Raw genomic sequence first — 20,061 nt, forward strand, 5'->3', positions numbered from 1 at the left:
TTGTACTAATTAAATGTATTTTTTATACCATTTCCCAGAGGTCCATACTTTAATATACTGTGACACCGTTCATAAGGGTATCTTTGTTTAACCCAATAGCTCAATTGAAAACAAATTGAAGCATGTCATTGACAGTGGCAATCCAGGAGTTTATTAGCAGGGATTTTTCCATTAAGGAAGGGTGTCCTTGCTAAATGTCAGTCTGGGCTTGAAAAGTCCATTAGTGTCCTGGCTAAATGTCAGTCTGGGCATGAAAAGTACAGACTTCAAAATTTTCCCTTTAATTCAATTGTTGAGATACAGAGCATTCTTACTTCTGCTCCTGGTGTACTGTGTAGGGTGGCTGCTGATTCATAATGGCTTCCACATTAATTTGAATGGTTCTGCATTTCAGTGATGGATGAAGTGGTTTCTGTCTTTCATACAAATTCTTTTTTAATTAATAATCACTAGATGATTTTGTGGTTTCATCTAATTTTACTATTGGATAGTGCAGGCTCCAACAACAAATCCACTTACTGTCATATGTACTTAATATGGCAAGACAATGCACACTATCGGATTGTATTCATTTGTTTATTTTGAGAAATTTTAAAAAGGTCAAAGGTTAATATTTGGGATTAGAGGGAAAATCAGTTTAATCATTGTTTCTAAGTCTGATCAGCTTGGACCGCTACTTGAAGATCATCCAAACTATTCTGAACACAAGACCAGTGGAGTTCAAAATAGGGAAACTCTAAAGAGGAGAGAGGAAGTTCTGATTAAAGTTACATATCAAATTTCTGTTGCTAAAAACATTTGTTTTTATTTTAATGAAGTATTTGATATTACAGAGCAGCGACAAATACTCTCTCAGACTATGCATCTGTGTAGATGCGGTGACTAACAGAAACTAGAGCTAGTGAAATTAAATTTCAGATCCTCAGTTTCAGTATGTAAAGGCAGCCAGGATTTTTTAAACACCTACAATCTGCCTGTGTGCTGTGGCAGATTAATTACTTTGAAATGTTTATTCTTAATTGTATCTTTAATGAGGCAGATTGTCCATAGAGATAAAGCACTGCAAAATTATTATTTTTTGGTTCTACATAATCATAATCATAATCATTATCATAATCATAATATTATATAAACCAGATAAAGGTCACACCCAAAAAATGTTTACAATATGTGTTTTAAGGCAACTGCTAGACTAGAAACAGACACAGTAATTATTTTACATGATTTACAAATCTTGAATATGATTTTATAGAATTTAACTTTCTTAGTAAGGAAGTGTGGCTTAGACACATCCTGCCTAAATTCTATATATACATACACTGTATGCTTGTTGTTTTTTTGCTCAAAACCACAGTCATGTGGTATAGATTTTATGGTAATATATTGCTGTAAAGTCTGCTTTAGTTTAAACATCCATTCAAATTTCAGATACTTCCTATTTAGTTATCAATATTCAGCATGTGCTTAAGCAATCATTTTTTTATTCGAACATATAGTTCAGCATACAGCTTCCAAAATACTATTGAAGGTTTTCAGGGGTAGCTCACCATGCAATACTGAGTGTATCAGCAGTAGCTATGGTTTTCCTCTGGCTAATTTGAATTGTTGTCTCTAAGCTGTTTGTGTATTGTGTTTAAAATGTCTGTAAGCTGTTTGTATATTGTGTTTAAAGCATAAAACAGTTAATAGCTGGGTAACACTTTTACTTTTTTAAAACATGCGTTTGTGTAGTCTGATGTTTCAATACTTAACTGGCCAGTAGCCAGTTCACCCTGCAACTCACAACTGGCAACCCACTGAAACTAAGCAGGTGTGAGCCTGGTCAGTACCTGGATGGGATACCTCCTGGGAAAAACTAAGGCTGCTGCTGGAAGAGGTGTTAGTAGGGCCAGCAGGGGGTGCTCACCCTGTGGTTCATGTGGGTCCTAATGCCCACATGAACCACAGGGGACACTATACTGTAAACAGGCGCCGTCCTTTGGATGAGATATAAAACCGAGGTCCTGACTCTCCGTGGTCATTAAAAATCCAAAGGTGTTTCTCAAAAAGAGTAGGGGTGTAACCCCGGCGTGCTGGCCAAATCTCCCATTGGCCCTTACCAATCATGGCCTCCTAATAATCCCCCTCTATGAACTGGCTACATTACTCTGCTGTCCTCCCCACTGACAGCTGATGTGTGGTGAGCATTCTGGTGCACTATGGCTGCCTTCGCATCATCAGGATGGATGCTGCACATGGGTGGTGGTGGAGGGGAGTCCCCATTACCTGTAAAGCGCTTTGAGTGGAATGTCCAGAATTATTATTATTAACTGATATTGTTTTACAAACAATGTTAGACTTAGCAAATTAGCAAATAAGACTGAGATAGAATGTGCAAATAACTTCCTTCTAATGCTGTCCCATTTTCATGAAATAGAATAGATGTGTACACTTTTTTTAAGTGAGGATTTTTAATCTGATGACAGGGACAACTGAGAGGTGTGCTCTGTCGCCCAGTGTTTTCTTCAGCCCCGCAATATAATACTGCACCACCATGCAGGTTTGTTCCAGATATAATGCTTTGTATTAAGATCAAGACTCGAAACTGAAATCTTCTATCATGTAGTGTCACTTAATTTCTGTGCTGTAAATTCCATGTGAGACGGAGTTTTTTTTAGTAGTGGTTTTCTTCTTGCCACTCAGCTTGGACATACGGACATTTTCTTACATTTTGCACATTTCTCTCTGCAGCTCTTTCAACAGGTTTCCTCCTTGTCTGGGTGTTTCAGAGTCCTTGGAAGGGCTGCCCTTCCCAGTTAAGGTCAGCAAAAAGCATTATTCACCCATATATGTCCAGCTGGAGCATTCAAGGTTTGACTAAAGATTATTCACCTACAAAAAGGGTGTGAAGGCTCTTTCAAGGCTTTTTTCAAGACTCTGTGACACTTTGGGGTGCTCCTTCTGGCTTGTCCTCTAACAGAAGGAAGTGACACTTTAACAATTCCAGCACAGCAATAACGCTCTCAATGTATGAAATAACCAATAGGCTAAAGTGAAAAATAACCAATAGGCTAAAGCCCTTATGTAACTTGTTAGGAGGCTATTCCATCTTTAAAGTACTAATCAGCATCAGAGTGAAATTAAACTCACTGGTAATAAATTTCCCTTCTATCCAGTGTTTTCATACATCAAATTTCTTTTTCATTTCAGTTTTTAAGCAGTCGTAGAACTCAAACTTCAGCAAAACAGCTTGCTCTCAAAAGACTTATATCATTATTGGAACCATCTGTGGTAACTGGCCCTACTGGAACTCCTGAAACTGGCCCTAGTTAACAAGTGACAACTGGAAAATGTAATACTTCTGAAGGGTACCTTGGACTACACTGATGAAAGTGGAAAGGTTGCAGGAAGTAAATACTACACCATATCCTGTAACTCACTATAGACTGTAAAAGTACTGAATACTATATCTTTCTTTCACATCTTGTATACATTTTTCCACATCCGTCATCAAAGCACAATGTTCCGCATTATCTAACCTCTCATACAAGTGTTTATACTCCTACATTCTAAAATCCCCATGCATGACCTTTGGATATTTTGTCAAGCTAGAAGTTAATAATTATTTCAAAACAAAATCTGAAGTAACCCAATTTTGTGATAAATATACAGTATGTAGAGCTTTGAATCTTTGCAAGGGCTATTTGTGCATCATCTTCCTAAGTACATTTTAGAAAGTTGTAAAGTAAAGATGCTTATTCAGAATGTAGATTGTGCAGCCCTGATGTCACTAGGATCAGTGGCAGTGCACAACTGGCAGAGTACTGCAGTGGGAAGGAATGGAATTCATTGGGAATAGCACTCTGGCAACTCCCGGGACTTCCTAGGTGCCTGCAGGCTTGCAGTAGCATCCATGAGAGCCATCTTCTGTAGCTCCTCCAAATTTGCCAGCTCTCCTGTAAGGTGTGAGCTTGCAGAATGTCAAAGGATATTGGATGAGTGTATTAGTGAGTCAGAGTAGCAAGTCTAAAACTTCACAATAGCAGTGTGGATGCCGTTGATGTAAACTGAAAAGAAACAACTGATGATTGGATAGGTATAAAAGAGGCATAAAATTAAATTAGAATAAAATATTCTATAAAAATACAGTTCAACACATATCTCACATTCCCCATATCAGATTTTTCTTTTGCACATTGTCTTCATTTTAAAACACAATGTAGGATTGTAACGCATACGGCCACCATTGCAGGTTGTTCGAGCCGGCTTACCAGCCCGGTGACGTCACCGCCCTTCCCTGTGAATAGCAGGGACAGCAGCCGTCGGGCTGATGGGAGATTTCCCTTTGGCTCAAGTGGCTGGGTCCCTGATGAGTGATGCCAGATACCTGGGTTCGAGTCCCCAACGGTAGGTGGTCAACCTAAGGTGGAGGCGAGGGCGTAACCCACGTGAACCCTGGAGCGCTACAATAACATCTCTGAGCCTTCCACTGCATTGCCTACATAAAACCCGCGCATTGACACTGAGATATGTAGTACCCCATTTTATCTCTATTTTACCAAATGTTATTAGCACAGCCAGCACCAATTAACTCCAAATTATACCATCTTTATTCCACACCTTCTAAACCCTCTGCTCACAACGACCGGCACTCGGTATCAGGATTTCATCCGCCTCTTGAGCTCGCATCGCCCGTCTTTCCTGAAACCCTCTTTACAACTGCTTGCCTTTGGATTTCTCGCTACCTCTCTGTCGTCCCACCCACTCTCGGATTTGTTTGCCTGACTCTCACTGCCCGGATTTGACCTCGTCTTCGTTATGGCACAATTGTAGTCCCTCCTCCTTAAGGGCGCTCCGGCTCTTCCTTGTTTGCCTCATTTCCTGCACCTGTCCCCTGTTACCAGTCCACCTTAAAAGCCAGGCGCTGACGTTAATCCGGGCTCTGCATTCTGATACGAGCAGTTTTCTAGACCCTATGTGGACGACACAATTTGGAAAAAGTGAGGAAACACTGGGGAAAAAGGTCATGCAGGAATACGGGGATGAAAACAGGGGGGCATGTCCTTGGTGCGCTGGGGAGGTGTGGCCGAGGCAGACAATCCAGAGGTAATCCAGACGGGGAATCCAAGAAACGGGCAAAAGTCCATGGCCAGGTGATCCATCCACAATGAAGGATTAAAACCAGGAACCGGGTCGGAACCGGCAGGGGGAACAGGAACAGAGACTTAAAAACATCATGGAGCCAGACTCATCAGGACCCAGGCTCGTACGATATGGAAATCAGATGCAGAGCCCGGATTAACGTCAGCGCCTGGTTTTTAAGGTGGACTGGTAACAGGGGACAGGTGCAGGAAATGAGGCAAACAAGGAAGAGCCGGAGCGCCCTTAGGGAGGAGGGACTACAATCGTGACACGTCGCCCGTCTTGGACACTTTAGCTTTTAAACCCCATCTCGAGACCTACACAGGGTTTGTTAATAGCTCATCGTTGACACCAAATGCATTGAACAGATATTTCTAAAAGTCTTAAAGGCATATTTTGGGGGAACAAATAATTAATTTAAACCTTGTGTACAACATAACTTTCTTCTTACACTGTAGTGCAGTCTACTCTAACACTTCTGAAATAATTCACATAGTTGTAAATCACCATTAACTTGAAAATATTGTTACAGTTATAGGTGACTAGGAAATATCTTTAGGGGCTTAGATCAAGTTTGTGACACCAGCCAGAGTAAACCCTTCTAGCTTCAAAGCAGAGAGGATGTCTGCTGAGATGTGGGGGTCCCCTGATCAAAAACAATTAAACTTTACCTTGGTATACCTATGTAATGAAGTTGTGGGTAAATTATTGTCAATGAGCAGTCCAGAAACAGACCATATAAGATCACATTAAGACCACAGAGAGAGAGAAGCACGGAAGAAGAGAGAGAGGTCACAATACAAGAGATCACTCAGTGCTCATCCAAACAAAACCCAATTGGAGTGAAGTATTTGTATTCTGTTTTAGGAAACTTGGGTTTCCTGGGTAAAAGATACCTCAGTTAGAAATGTCTTTCCTGCTTAGGGTGCATTTTTTAAGGATAGGGATAGAGGGTCCCACTTATTTTGTTGCATCTGGGGTGCAGAGAGAGAGAGAGAGAGAGAGAGATTTAACTGCAGATTGTAATGCATTTATTAAAAATGCAGCTTATCTCTTATTTGTCCTCTGTAGGCATTAAAAGTTTAGCCCATTATTAATTTATCAGTAGTTTAATCTTTTTTTTCAAAATGCCTGTTTAAAACATAGGAACCAATAATGACTGCATTCTTTTATCATATTACATTCCAAGATAATTATCTTTAGTGTTACAAGCCTTTTAATTTGTCTCCTTTTTCTTTGTCATATTCTAGTCATACACATAACGACTTTTGTTTGTACTCTGTGGTAGGAAGAGATGTCTAAAGAAGGTAAGGTTTCAAAGAGATAACATCTCATACAAAACTGTCGCATGTCTAGACTCTTTTGACTGTTCAGATATGCAGTTTGTTTTTTTGCATGGATTTTTGAAGTTGGAATTTTTTATTCATGCTGATGGTGTTACAGATAACACTTTCAAATCACAGGGCTGAATCTTATACCCCATGGGAGAAAACCGCTACAGTCTCATTTACAACGTAGGATAAGCATGAGTAATTTTCTAAGCAGCCCCTCAGGCTATCTCTTCTGATAACAAAGCCCAAGACCTTGATGACTGTACCTCTGTTCTGTTTATAATGTATAAATGACATCACTGAGCTCATGCTTCAGCACTGGTTTGCTGATAATATGTATGTATCTTTATCTTGGTTTGTTGTGTCCTACAGCCTAGAAAAGAAACTTTATCACAGCAAGAAAGCAAGTAGCCCCCCAAAGGTTCTTAAACTAACTTCAGATTTACTAAAAATGTGTTCTCAATTTCATTAAAGTGTGAACGGGGGACACATCATAATTGCAGAAAGAGAGAGCTTCAGAACTGTTCATAGAGTAAATATCTGAAAATCTACTAACATTTGTTAAAAATGGTTAAATTACATCTATCATGCAGTAGCGAAATTATTCTTTCTTTGCAACCAAGTCTATGAAAGATTTCATTTAAAATTATTTTTTCTATTCAGACAAGCAATCTTAGAACAGATTCTCATTTACAGAGAGTGGACAGTATACTGAAGAATAATCATGTATATAGTTGAACTGAGGGAAGTACTTTGTTCAAGGGTACAGTAGTGTGTTCCAGTTGCAAAGTGAACCCACAGCCCTCTGCCCTGGATTTCAGAAAACCCTAACCACTATTTCATCCACAGCATGTCGACATACAGCTTCAACAGATCATCCAATGCTCACAGCAAAAACACCTGATGCAAGGTGATAAATACTGCAGCAGCATGACATTACTCAAAGATTTCGTTGTGTAACTTACACAAGACGTTGAAATTAAAATTGTTGATTAGAAAATAATTATGTAAAGCCTGTACGCTGAAGAGTTTGAAAATAGCTTCAATATAAATAAACACGGAAAGTAGTCGTTAGATGGTTTTGTGAAGAGTGCAGTTTTAACTGTTTTGTAAGGAAAGTGTACTGTTTGCTTTGCTTTAATTAGTATCTATTTTGCTTTTAGCATTATCTTTTCATATGTTTCATTTTCAAACTTTTACTCCTACTACATAAAACAGTTTATATTATCGTGAGACGTTATGCGTATGTTTTAATAAAATGCATATTATAAAAAAAGCAGGAATTATAGTTCTTGGACATTATCTCTTTCAGCTTTAAAAGGATAGCATCCTTGTTAGTGGGCATATGCTACTACAAATATTACTTCATCTTTTTGAAATAAAAACATTCTTTAACCAAAATTTGTGTTTAGCTCACATTTCGTAGAGGCTGACACCTTGCGAATTGTTATAGAAATGACTCAGGTACGAAAACTTCTTTGTCCGGTTTCTTTCTACAGCCGTTGAAGCTGCAGTATCATTTTTAGCCAGTGGATGGCAGCAGATTCATTCACAACTTTGCAGGTGCAAACATGACAATCTTCCCTTCTTGACTTAATAATAATAATAATAATAATAATAATAATAATAAACTTTATTTTATATAGCGCCTTTAAAGGTGACTTCTCAAAGCGCTTTACAGGATGACAATAACAATAAATAAGAAGACTACAACAATAAATAAGAAGATTTCACAAGATAGGACACAATTATAATTACAGCAATACAACAATAACAATAGAGGAGACCGTGGAAGGTGCTATTAAGAAGAGCAGAGGGGTGAAGAATGGAACCAGTTAAGTAAAGGCCTTTTTTAAGTAGAAGGTTTTGAGTCTGGACTTGAAGGAGTTTAGAGAAGGTGACTCTCTGATATCCTTGGGCAAAGAGTTCCAGAGCTTGGGGGCATAGCAGGAGAAGGCCCTGTCGCCCATACAATGTAGACGGGCTTGGGGGACAGTAAGGAGGGCAGAATTTGAAGAGCGGAGGTTGCGAGGTGGTTAGTAGGGCGATAAAAGTTCAGACAGGTATTGAGGTGCCAAGCCATGTAAAGCCTTATAGGTGAGCATGAGGATTTTAAAGTCTACGCGGAATTTGACCGCAAGCCAGTGCAAGGACTCCAGGATAGGAGTAATGTGAACACTTGCACTAGACCAGGATTCTGACTGCTGATTTTTTGACATACTGCAGCTTGTTCAGAGTAGATTTAGATACCCCAGGGAGTAGAGCATTGCAGTAGTCAATTCGAGAGAATACAAATATGTTGATCAGCTTTTCAGCCACAGTTAATGATAGCATAGGGCGTAGTCTTGCAATATTTCTAAGGTTAAAAAAAGATGTTTTGACAGTATGCTGTACATGTGGGTCGAATGTTAAGCCAGAATCGAATATAACCCCAAGGTTTTTCAATTTTGATTGAAGCTCAAGTACAGAGCCATCTACAGACAGGGTTACAGGACTGGCTTTACGAAGTTGATGGGGGGTACCAATAAGCATGACTTTAGTCTTGTCACAGTTAAGATGAAGGAAGTTTTGAGTCATCCAAATTTTTATGTCAGAGATGCAATTAGATAGAATAGAAACAGCCACATCAGTGTCGGGTTTGGTATGGATGTATATTTGAGTATCGTCAGCGTAAAAATGAAAGCTGAGGCCATGTGATCTTTAAAGCTGACCAAGTGGGAACATGTAAATGCTGAAGAGCAAGAGGCCCAGTATTGAGCCCTGGGGGACACCAGACTTGACAAGACCAATTTCAGACCTGTACCCAATGAGAGAGACAAAGTGACAGCGATCAGTGAGGTAAGACTTAAACCATTTGAGGCAGAGTCAGAGACTCCAAACACAGTCTCGAGACGAGAAAGTAAGATGTTATGGTCAACAGTGTCAAAGGCAGCACTGAGATCAAGAAGGATGAGTATGGAAAGAGAACCAGAATCAGAAGCTATTAGGAGATCGTTGGTGACTTTGACTAGGGCGGTTTCTGTGCTGTGAAGTTGGCGGAAGCCAGATTGGAGGGGTTCAAAAAGGTTGTTTGTCATGAGGTGGTTATGTAACTGAAGTGTGACAGCACGTTCTAGAATTTTAGAGAGAAAGGGTAAGTTGGAGATGGGGTGAAAGTTGTTAAGATTGTCGAGAGCCATGTTAGGCTTCTTTGGCACGGGGGTAATAGCAGCAGTTTCGAGGACCGTTTCGAGCAGTTTCGAGGACCGGTGCTCAAGGATTCATGTATTATATTGAGGACAATGGGACAGAGAGAAGAGAAACAGGACTTGAATAAAGTGGTGGGAATGGGATCTAAAATAGATGTGGTGGGTTTCATGCGCGTAACTAGTTTGTTTAGGGATGCTGAGTCAAGAAGAGAGAAGCTGGAGAGACGGGAACCAGAGAAGTTGGATGAGGAGGGAGGAGGTGTGGAAATTATATCCTTAGTGGAGAGAATGAGATGCCGGATGTTGTCAATCTTAGAACTAAAGAAATCTAAGAATGTGTTGCAAAGTTGTGATGAGGCAGGTAATGTGGTAGGGCAGTTTGGCTTGAGCAGTCTGTTGATGGTGGAGAAAAGATGTCTGGGGTTGTTTTGGTGATTTTCAATGATGTGAGAGAAGTAGGTGGATCTAGCAGACTCTATAGTGACCTTATAATCAGAAAAGTAATCTCTCCAGGCCTGATAATGTACATTTAGGCCGGAAAGACGCCACCTACGCTCAAGTTTGCGAGAGGCTGCATTCATGAATCGCAAATGGTTATTGTACCAGGGGGCAGGGCGAGAGAAGGTGATGGTTCGAGTTTTTAAACGAGCAAAGGTGTCGAGGGTAGATAAAAGAGCATTGTCAAGTAACTGTATTTTTCCTCTAGAGGGTCAGAGGAAGAGAAACAGGATAAGGAGGACAGAACAGAATTTGCAAACCTTGGGTGATCAATTGATCGCCAGTTGCGGAAATTTACAGAGCGTGAGGGGGAAGTGTTAGAAACAGGTAATTCCAGATTGAAGAGAATGGCTAAGTGGTCAGAGAGGCCTAGATAAAGGGGAGAGCAGTGGGAGACAAAGGAGTCATTTGCAATAATTAGATCTAAGGTGTGTCCTTTGTTATGTGTAGGGGTACAAACAAACTGAGTAAGGTCAAAGCATCCCAAAAGAGAAAGGAAGTCTTTAGCCTGACTGGAAGAGGTTGAATCAATGTGTATATTAAAGTCCCCTAGAATAAGGATCCTTTTAAATTTAAGGGATAAGAATGAGAGAAAGTCAGCAAACTCACCTAAGAAGACTCCACTGGGTTTGGGTGGTCTGTAAACTGTGGCAATAATAGTAGATTGGGGGATAGAAACATTTAAAACAAGACACTCAAAAGAAGAGGGAGGGGGTATAGTTATAGGTTTATAGTTTATGTGTTTTATGTGGTTTATGTGTTTATAGTTAAAACACATTTCCAACACTTGGGGGGAAAAAACATATATGAAAATATAATTTTGTGAAAAACAGGCACAAATTAATAAAATGAATATTTTAACACTTAAACTATTATAGTTGTCTTTTTAAAGTACAGCACTACAATGTCTTGAAGGAAGGTACAGTACAGTACAGTCCTATTTTACATTTTGAAAATGTATGGAAACTTGACCCATGTTATACTCTGTTTTCTAAATTAACTTCGGTGATGCATTTTTACCAAATTGTATCTTCTTATTCTGTGTGACCAGCTGAGTTGTTAACCAGACTATTTGACCCTTTTGCTTTATATTGTACAGTTACCACCATTTTTTTGTAGATTAGAGCAACATGAGGCATCATGTTACATGTTACTTTTAGACAGTAGTAAGTATCTAAGTAGCTGAAATTTGGTAGCTAAATTAAGTCTGACAATTAATTTTTATGATCATACTTATTGTTAAGGTATTAGTATTTTTTTTCAGAAAGAATGACCTCAAAATATGTGATGTCAAACATACTCTAGGTAAACTTGTCCCATCTCTTTACTCAGTATTAAAATTAAATTCTTTGCAATAATTGAAGTAAATTTATCCTTTCATAATTAGCATCAGCTGAGCTTCCACAAAACAAATCAGTGATAATTATTTAAGTTTGTTACATATTTACCAGCTTCAGCTAAAAATAACTAATATTGTACTGTATACATGGGTGGCACTTTTGGTGGAGTGGTTAGCATTGCTGCCTCACAGTGCTGAATTCCTGGGTTCAATTCTAGACCTGGAAGTCATGGAGTTTGTATGTTCTCTCCCTGTTCGCATGGGTTTCTTCCACAGTCAAAAACATACTGGCAGGTTAATTGGCTTTTGGGAAAACTTGTCCTGATGTGAGTGTATGTATGTATGGCTGTGTTTGTGTCTGTCTGGCTTGTGATGGACTAGCCTCCCATTCAGGATGTAACCCACATTACATATGTTGCTTACCAAGATAGGTTTCAACTCCCCCGTGACCCCGAATTAGAAGAAGCACTTAGAAAATGGATGGAATACTGTATAGATTGCTGTGTAAAAGCCTTGGACATCTTAGAAATGTCGTCACAGGAGACATGTATAACATCTAAGAAGATAATACATGATAAACTTAAATGTATGATAGCAGCTTTTCCATCACATTTACCAGTAAAATCCAATTGATGCATTCTCAGGTGTTCCTTGTCATTAACATACTTTGTAAGGATTACACAACCTTAAAGCTGAAAGGCTACATCTTTTACTATAAAATACAGTTCTGTGTTAGAATACAGCAGAATGGATAGAATTTAGAAAAGCAGATCACCAAAGATTTTTTATTCTGTAGAAAGATAAAATATTTGAACAATGCAAAATAGCAAAGCCATTGCACACAATTGCAGCATATATTGTATAATACGTACTTTGCACATAATGTTCTTACATTCTCTATTTCAGCTTTAAAGTGCATTAGGATTGTGTTTCTCTCTACACAGACTTTTCCTTTTGTATAAGAAGATCCCAGTTTAGCCTTTAGAGCAATTGTATGTCCTTTTATTTCATGGCTACATGAGGAAGCGATTTCATTTCCTTCTTTTACTGGAGTATTTCGTGTAAAGGAAATCATGTCAGCAGCTTTTTCAGGCTGTTTAGCCTTGGCCTGTATCCCTATAACATAAATAGCTAAAGTCTGATACAATTATTTTTCAGGTAATTGTTGTTGTTAAGGTATTAGTATTTCTTTCCAGAAAGTAAGAATAACCTCAAGATATGCGAAGGTAAATCATACTGTCTCATCTCTTTACTTAGTATTAAAATTAAATTGTTTGCAATAATAAGTACATTATCCTTTAGTACTGCACTAAATCATTTCTGACATATAACACATTCTGATTCAATGTTGCTAATCAATTTCTGCTCGCAAACTCACTGAATTTATTTGAGAATGTAAGATATGTTATAATTCAGGGAGGCCATTCAGTCTAATCAGTTTTGTTGGGATGTTAGCGGATAATTCATTACAAACATCTCAACATTTCTTGATGAAACTGGAGTATCAGCTTCAACAATATGGCAGAACATATTGCTCCAGACTCCAATAACCCCTGTGTAAAGAAATGTATTTAAGTCTTAAACACACGTTCCCACAGTTCCTGCTTGATTTGCGTTTAATTGTTGATCCTGAAAAAGTCCACTGGGCTGATTTTATATCTGAGGATTCTGAATATTTGAATTGAGGATTCTGAATATTTGAAGTCTCTATTTAGGAATGAAGATCTTCAATTCTTTTAGTCCATAAGGGTAATGAACGTCCTTTAAGAGACCTGATCATTCTTCCAATTCTGGAGTAAGAACATCTTTTAGATAACATGGCAACAAAAAATTGTATGCAATCATGAAAATGAGCTCTTACAAATGCATTGTGCCATTATGGCACTTTATTTAAAATCTACACTTTTTAACTACACATCATAATATTTTGTGTTTTTGTTTGTGTCCACACATTACCTATAGCAGGAAAATGATGTAACAACCTTCTTCATAGGTAGCATCTTCAAAGCATTGTCTCTCAGGTTACATTTAAAATATATAGTTTTTCTGCCTGTCTAAATTAAATGTTACCAGTTCCTTGCCTAGTCCTGAATATGAGATTCAGAGATATAGCATTCAAATATTTATGTAATTCTATCAATTATATTAAGATGTATAAGAGTCTTTACATTTGCCTTGCTGTTTCTATAATTTGTTACATCTTTTATTTCTGTGTCAGGAAAATATGACAAGTTTATAAATCACACTAGATTATTGGTAGAAATTAGGGAGATCAGTGGTACTCCACAAAACCCCAGTTTGAATATTCATCACTTAACTGTACTCTCAGCTTTCTTTCCTTGAACAAGTATCTGCTTTGCAAGTCTATAACTTTCAATTTAAGCTTAATCTTTTATGTGATTTTAAAATATATATATATATCTTAGTATATGCCCTTCTATTCATTAGTCATGTATGGTTTTCTAAACCTAAGCTAACTGTCCTCTAGAATTCTACTATTCTACAGAACATTCTCTAGTTTATCTTTCATTATCATTTACATAACTTTACATTTTGATATTATATTAATAACATTTTTTGATTATCTTACTTTTGCTAAATTGGTATTCAAAAAAAACTTTCATTTCCTTCTAGGACTATAAGTAGGATAGCATCAGGACTTGGAGAAAGCTAGACTTTTCCAGAACTGCTTCTTCTGTGCTAATAGTATTCTAATTAAGCTTTCTTTCCTCATCTTCACCTTTTCGTGACATGTTTGTTATTCATGGTACTCTTCCTTTATCTGGATTTTGTTTTTAATAGCCCTATTAAAGGGTGGCATTGTGGCACAGTGGCCAGTATTGCTGCTTTTTAAAATTATTCTCTTAAAGCATTTGGCTCACTGCCTTCTAGACTTCTTGATTTAGTTTTGGATATTATCTCTTTTGCAGAATGATATGTTTATTTAGCCTTATATATTTTCCCCAATATATCAGTGCATTCAGCAATGCACTGGTTAGCATAGCTGCCTCAGAGCACTGGGGGCCTGGGTTCAACTTCAAGGATGCTATCTGCATGGAGTTTGTATGTTCTCCCCATGTTCACATGGATTTCTTCTAGATGCTTCCTCAGTTCCTAGATGCAGTTTCCTCCCACAGTCCAAAACATACTGGTAGATGTATTAGATTGGCAAAAATTAGCCTTGGTGTAAGTGTGTGTGTGCGTTTGTCTGTGTGTCCTGCAATGGACTGGCGTCATGTGCAGGGTTTATCTAGTCTTGCACCTGTAACTTGCCAGGATTGGCTCCAGCTTCCCTTGTATTGGAGAAAGTGGCTAGAAAATGGATGAACAGAAGGACACTTCATTTCTTTTAATGAGAGACTCACCCAGCCTCTTGCAAATACCTTACTCAATACCTGAGTGTAAAAATACATCAAGAGATTTCCTGACCCATAATTTGTCTTACAACTCAAGTAGTTCTTTTTTCTATAACCACTAAGTATTTTCCATAATTATGTTTTAACAATGAATAAAAAAATTATAAAACTATAAATATATAGACAAAGATATTTACTAAAACAATGAGTCCACTTTGTCCCCCACTATGCCCCTCATAAAGCAGGGTTTATAACTAGATAGATAGATTAATAGATAGATAGATAGATAGATAGATAGATAGATAGATAGATAGATAGATAGATAGATAGATAGATAGATAGATAGATAGATAGATAGATAGATAGATAGATAGATACTTTATTGATCCCGTGAGGGAAATTGCAGTGCAACAGCAGCTTAACACACACAACACAGCCACAGTGTAACGAATTATATACTAATAGTACAATACATACAATACAATACAATACAAGAGTTACTCACAGTCCGGACACACAAGAGGAAACTAGAACAGAACAGTACACAGAAAATCGTATCACACGTATGAATATAAATATAGATGTAACCATAGATATAAATATAAATATAAATGTATTGCACAGGTCCCTGGCATATATTGCACAAAAGTGGTTGTAAACGGGAAAAAGAAAAAGAAAAAGAAAGAGAACAGATGTAGCAGTAGATGTGTATATGCGTTTAGTCCAGAAACAGGTCACTGTCGCTGTTGCCTCTGCCAAGATGCATGGTGGATGCGTTGTACAGTCTTATGGCAGACGGCAAGAATGACCTCCTGTAGCGCTCCCTGTCGCACCGTGGATGAATCAGTCTATTGCTGAACGTGCTCTTCATTCCTGCAAGCCTGTCATAGAGGGGATGGGAGAAGTTGTCCATGATGGCCTCTAGTTTGGACATCATTCTCCTCTCAGCCACTACCTCCAAGGGGTCCAGGTCAGACCCAATGACAGAGCTCGCTCTCCTGATGAGCTTGTTCAGCCTTTTGGAATCTACTGCTCTAATCCCAGAGCCCCAGCACACCACTGCGTAGAAAATGGCACTCGCTACCACCGACTGATAAAACATGTGCAGCATCTTACTACACATATTGAAGGACCTGAGCCTCCTCAAGAAGTAAAGTCGGCTCTGTCCGTTCTTATAGATGGCCTCGATGTTCTTAGACCATTCCAGTCTATCGTCGATGTGCACTCCCAGGTACTTGTACGAGTCCACCATCTCCACGCCACTCCCATGGATGTAGACAGGAGTAGGTTTGACCTTTTTCCTCCTGAAATCTACCACCAGTTCCTTTGTCTTTGTAACATTCAGTTCCAAGTGGTTCACCCCACACCACTCCACAAAGCTGCTGACCCGTCCTCTGTACTCCTCCTCCTGCTCACCCTTGATACATCCCACAATTGCAGAGTCATCTGAGAACTTTTGCAGGTGGCATGACTTTGTGTTGTACTTAAAGTCCGAAGTATAGAGGGTGAAGAGGAATGGAGAAAGAACTGTCACTTGAGGTGCCCCTGTGTTACTCACTACCAGTTCAGACACACAGTTCTGAAGTCTCACAGACTGTGGTCTGCCCGTCAGGTAGTCAGTGATCCACGAGGTCGTGGAGGCATCGACTTGCATCTCCTCCAGCTTCCTCCTTAGAAGTAAGGGCTGGATGGTATTGAAGGCACTGGAGAAGTCGAAAAACATGATCCTTACAGTGTTGCCAGCCCTGTCCAGGTGTGAGTAGGCCCTTTGCAGCATGTAGATGATCGCATCCTCCACACCAACACTGGGCTGGTAGGCAAACTGTAGGGTGTCCAGTGATGAGCTGACCAGGGGTCTCAGGTGGGATAAGACCAGCCTCTCCAGTGTCTTCATGATGTGAGAAGTCAGTGCAACTGGTCTGTAGTCGTTGAGGACAGAGGGGCGCCCTTTCTTTGGTACCGGGACCAGGCATGATGTCTTCCAGAGCACCGGGACTCTCTCCAAGCGCAGGCTCAGGTTGAACAGTCGCTTTGGTGGGGATGGTGTTGTCTACGCAGAAGTTAATATAGTCAGTGACACAGTCCACCATGTCAATACATATGAAAAATGTATATATATATATGCATATATACTGTATGTTTATATATTATTTTATATTCATATTTCTTGGAGTGGATGTATCATTTATATTTGAGTTATTAAATTTAATTTAAATTTCTAAACATAATTAAGTGAATCAAATATTACTTATTCTTCATTATTTCACATAATGATATTGATTTTCTATTTTTCCTGTCTTCAAAAATCTCATTCTGATTCCTTATTCAATGTGTTGTCCATCCCATTTTGAAAACTTCACTTATTGTTTCACTCCAATTACTGATTTGTTGTGCTTGTGGTTTAAATTACGATCTTGTTATCTGCTTTAATGCAGTTATTCGCAATATTCTAAAAATATATTTATTTCAGAAAACAACACCTGTGGCGTTCTTTCAATAAGACAGTTCTCTGGGCATACATTTATACACAGCTGACATTTATAAATAGATGTAATAACTTTGATAACTTCAACCCAGAATCTATTTAAAGTTTATTTTTCAGTACCTGAAAAATATATTTATATAAGTCTGATATTTTGGGGTGATTGTAATACCGTGGTATTTAATTTTATTTTACAACTCTGTAGTTCTAATTTAATTAAAAATGTAATTTAATTAAAAATGTAATAATAATCTATATTATTTTACCTCCAAGGCCCTCTATGCAATCAAAGAAAAAACAATAAATAACCTAATTTTGCTCTCAATCAACACATGCTCTCAATTAATTAGCATTCAGTCTAAAATTCTGAACTTTTGTTTCAAACAAACAGACATATCAGAAGGGTCTCATTCTGAACTGTCACTGCAGAACTAGTTACTCTGATAAACCAGATTAACAGGAGCAAGAATGCTTGCTTTGGAATCCCAAGTAGCCATTGTTTGACAGTTCATAAGCAGATAAATGTGGCCTTTGCAGCTTTGTATTAGGTTCATGGTAAATGGTAAATAAGTGAATACTGTCATAGTGTACATTTATTATCAACAGGTTTAATAAACAGGGACCCTACTGTGAAATACAGAAGCTAATAGTGCCTATGACCACCACTGAAATCAATACAAGCTGTATGTACAGTATGTGTTTCATTCCTTGTTCCCAGTTTCAAGGTTCCTTGTCTTTGATGAGACCCTGGATGGTTTACTAAACTCTAGATCCCATATAATCCCAGCTCATCCCATGTTCAGTGGGGCGCAACTCTGACAAGTAGGCTATACATGACCTATGTGTCACAATCTCAACCTGAAAGAAAGCCATTGTTACATGACCAGGATGAGGATGTGATTTGTTTTCCTGGAATATTGATGTTGTAGTGTCAGGATCAAGTGAAGTCCCAGAACTTAAACATCATGTGATCCTGTCATTTTACCACCAATCACTACAGATGGGTTTCAATAGCCACTGTATACTCCTGCCCTGGCCATGATACTTGCAACTACCTGATTGGTCTTTTGTACACAAAAATTACATGTACCTGTATATATTCTGTACTCCCGCACTATACTCACTAACATCCATCACGGTGGTCTACACAAAACCTTGATTCATTGATAAAAAGTCCACTGTTAGTGCTTACACCACTTCAATCTGTTGTGTCAATGATCATTGCTGAGCACAGGACCTCTGTACTTTCATCTGACCTGCAAACATCTACTGTTTAACTGTCATTAATAATCGTGAAAACGGAGCATGATAATGTGTCTGTCTTGGAGAGTTGTCATGACTCTCCCATATCCTCGCCATCCAGTACATACCCATGTTTGACATTGCTACTGTCAACCCACTGCAAGCGACAGTTGACTGTTGACAGTGAATGAAGTAATTTAGTGCTTATGCAACAGTCATTCAAGTGTCAAGTCATAGTCAGTCATGAAATTTCCATTCATCTGCAAGACCAAAACCATTTAATCAATAACCAAAATCTATCCACCGATCTGCTTTCTAACCACTTTATCTAATTCAGGGTTGTGAGGGAACCAGAACCTATCCCAGCAAGCACTGAGTACAAGGCAAGATACTCTCTGGACAGGAGCCCGGTCCATCGCTGGGCACACACAGACAAAACTCATGTACACACTTTTTAAAATCTACTGCATATACATTATTTTTGTAAAACTAAATATATGTATGTATGCATAGACCAATATGCTTTTCTGATGTACAGAATATTTCAAAGCTCCAACCCTTCATTTTAAGAATAATTAAATATGCGTTTTGCAATACAATTATTTATGCCTTAAAATAATGCATTGTAGCAGTCATTTGTACGTCAGCAGTGAGCCAAATACTTTGAAAGAAAAAGTAATTATTAAGAAAAATAAATGATGTTGTAGAACTAGCATTCCATCCATTTTCTAACCTGCTTATCCAATGTAGGGAAGCTGGGTGGGGGAAGTTGAGTAGATGGGGCCTACCCCACCAAGCAATAGGATAAAGCAGGAAACAGAATGGGATGCCAGTCCATCACAGGGCACACAGCCCTTAAAGAATCCAATTAACCTATCAGTTTCAAACCTGTCATATATGGCACACAAAGCCCTTGGGAATGGTAGGAAATGGGATATATGGGACATAGTAGTGACAAAGATGGTGTGCCCTAATTGGCTGAGGCTTTCAGGCTCTGGCTAGTATCCATCCACCTGCCCTGGGGACCTACAGTATAGAGTAGCCCTTAGGAAGAGTCCTTGTTCTCTTGAGTAAACTGTGTTGGTCTGCCTGCTGTTTGTGTAATCTGCCTGTTCAGCCACTTTTATTTTTTCAATTCAGTAAAAGTGTGAAACTGTACATAGACTGCGCCTTCTAAATTTTCCAGGTATCTTCAAATTAAAACGCTAGTTTAGCGTCACAGGATTTTTTATCTAGTATCTCTCTTCGGTAAAAGGGAAAAGCCCATCTCCATTAAGTAAATATTGATTTCAGATGGAGTTGCTTATTCCTAGAGTGTCGGAATGACGTTTGCATAAAACACAACTGTATGTATTTCCATGCTCAATAAAATATTTCAGTTTCTTTGGAAATGCAAATGTCCTTGATGCGCGTTTCAATGGCAACTGTCAACAACACACCCGTAAATACATGTTTTCCACAGACCCCAGCTATCCTCGCCATTGCGCAACAAAATGCTGTTCAT

The sequence above is a fragment of the Lepisosteus platostomus genome, chromosome 10 (genome assembly GCF_059453375.1).
Source record: "Lepisosteus platostomus isolate fLepPlt1 chromosome 10, fLepPlt1.hap1, whole genome shotgun sequence".
NCBI classification, from domain to species: Eukaryota; Metazoa; Chordata; class Actinopteri; order Semionotiformes; family Lepisosteidae; genus Lepisosteus; species Lepisosteus platostomus.